Source organism: Schistocerca piceifrons, unplaced genomic scaffold, assembly GCF_021461385.2.
Source record: "Schistocerca piceifrons isolate TAMUIC-IGC-003096 unplaced genomic scaffold, iqSchPice1.1 HiC_scaffold_38, whole genome shotgun sequence".
Classification (NCBI taxonomy): Eukaryota; Metazoa; Arthropoda; class Insecta; order Orthoptera; family Acrididae; genus Schistocerca; species Schistocerca piceifrons.
In genome coordinates this window covers 20001-22500 of record NW_025728603.1, presented here as the reverse complement: position 1 = coordinate 22500, position 2500 = coordinate 20001, and the positions used below count along the sequence as shown (strand labels likewise).

The 2500-nt window shown below is 57.4% G+C and overlaps 1 non-coding gene across 1 annotated transcript in view; it reads right to left on the bottom strand.

Moving 5' to 3' along the window:
- The window catches only part of LOC124747074, a 1909-nt gene extending 1790 nt beyond the window's left edge, over positions 1-119 (bottom strand). Inside the window, exon 1 of the ribosomal RNA XR_007011514.1 lies at positions 1-119. This exon is cut by the window's left edge and continues 1790 nt beyond it. This is a non-coding gene — a ribosomal RNA (small subunit ribosomal RNA).
- Between the last annotated feature and the right edge of the window lie 2381 nt (positions 120-2500).

Sequence of the window (2500 nt, the reverse complement as noted above, 5' to 3'; positions counted from 1 at the left end):
AGGAACCATAACTGATTTAATGAGCCATTCGCGGTTTCACCTTAATGCGGCTTGTACTGAGACATGCATGGCTTAATCTTTGAGACAAGCATATGACTACTGGCAGGATCAACCAGGGAGCTGCGTCAACTAGAGCTGAGCAGCCGGCCGCCCGGGAGTGTGTCCCGGGGGCCCGCGCGAACACGCAAGCGTCCGCTCAATCATTCTGCAAACAGGAGGAGGCTGAGCTCCCCTGCACAATACACCTCGAAACCCTCTCAGGTCCCGGCGGCGCGCAGCGCCGTCCCAAGTACTTGGTCGGGTTCGAGAGAGGCGCAATCGCCCGGAGTTAGGCGAGTAGACGCTTTCGGTGCGACCACCCGTGCTCCCAACTGAGCTTGCCGCTGCCGACAGAGGCCCGGGAGCGTGCTGTCGTGGCATTGCCGGCGGGAGACAACACGCGCCACCTACGGTGACCGGCAGCTCCAACGCCAGCGCCACAGAAGGACAAAAGCCCCACTTGGGTGCCGAAGCGAACTCTCCCAGCACAGCGCACGCGCCAACACATCCGCACAGCTGCGATACAAACCACCAGCGAGAACCGCTGGGGCGACCGAGCAGCAGACGGCGTCGCGGCGCCGAGCGCCGGGCGGCGGCGCATCCTCAACGCACACAGTCCTCAATCGGACCAGCACACTGAAGATGTCCACCGCGCTTCGCACCGGGCCCGCGAGGACCTACTTTGGCCGCACGGCGCCGCGCGCAGGGTGCGCCGGCGCGCAGCTGCGACGCCTGCCGCGTCCGTCGGCCGGCGCGCCTGCCACTGGCCGCCCCCACCAGCCGGCTGTAGCGCGTGCGCCCACGCACCGCGCGGCCAGCACGCCGGGAGGCGCCCCCTCACCGGCCGGGGACGGTCCCACCCAGCCACCGCCGCGTATCGCTTCACACCCAGATGCCGTTCAGTTTCGTCGGCATGGTGGGTATCGCTGGAACAACCGGTTCGTACCTCAACCTATCGTCGCCATCACCGATTCACCCCTAGCGAGAACAACCGCACCACAACAGGTTACCATTTGTTCATTTGCGTAACTTCACCAGAAAACGCAGGCGTCCATCGCCATTTGCAACTTCAACGATTATTGCATGCCTGTGTCAGGTGTCACGCCACACTACGTCTGCCCACATACACGCAACAAAATGTGCACGCCTAGACAATACGTGGAAGGTGGCCCCCGTACGTATGCGATGTCCATTGCTCGAACGACTGTCAACCGGCCTCTGTAGCATGTCGCAGATATGGAACGCGGTGCACCATGCCATCACGGTGTGTGAGGAGAGACGACTAGGTCCGAATACATCAACAGACAGCTCATGCTGATCGCCATCCACGGCGTCCGTTCCTCCCACACGTCTCTATGGCGTACCACACTGCAATCCAGCTCTCATAGGGAGACGACACGTAGCTGCGTGCACAATATTTGCACTGTATGGTCCGCCGTTTTTGGGCGCAGTCGTTGTACGGTCACACATGTGCCACGATGTATCATTCGGTACATAAGGACGAATGTGCAGTACAGATTGTGGTTTACGCGTACGACATTAGCGGACGGTTGACACAGGCCGCACCACAACGTAGCCTGAGTACGTCGCATGCGAAGGGCATTGAACATGCAAACTTCTCACCAACCAGCTTGCGAAGGCAGGGGGGCAAGGTGGGGACGTGGGGAGGGGCGGCATGTACGTCCTGCTGCCATCCACATTACAGTGTACAGCAGGAGCATGTGGAAAGTCAGCAAGACTTGCAAGGTGTTTAACATGAAGCGATACACAGGGGAGCGGGCAGTGCGAGTAGCGAACTATATTGCGAGGGTTGCGGGTGGGCAACACTACACTAATTGAACGAGTCGTATAACAATTACAGAGCAGGTTTAGGCGACAACATGGGTTACGTTAGGGGACAACGTGGGTTACGTTAGGGGACAACGTGGGTTACTTTAGGGGACAACGTGGGTTAGGTTAAGGCACAACGTGGGTTAGGTTAAGGCACAACGTGGGTTAGGTTAAGGCACAACGTGGGTTAGGTTAAGGCACAACGTGGGTTAGGTTAAGGCACAACGTGGGTTAGGTTAAGGCACAACGTGGGTTAGGTTAAGGCACAACATGGGTTAGGTTAAGGCACAACATGGGTTAGGTTAAGGCACAACGTGGGTTAGGTTAAGGCACAACGTGGGTTAGGTTAAGGCACAACGTGGGTTAGGTTAAGGCACAACGTGGGTTAGGTTAAGGCACAACATGGGTTAGGTTAAGGCACAACATGGGTTAGGTTAAGGCACAACATGGGTTAGGTTAAGGCACAACATGGGTTAGGTTAAGGCACAACATGGGTTAGGTTAAGGCACAACATGGGTTAGGTTAAGGCACAACATGGGTTAGGTTAAGGCACAACGTGGGTTAGGTTAAGGCACAACGTGGGTTAGGTTAAGGCACAACGTGGGTTAGGTTAAGGCACAACATGGGTTAG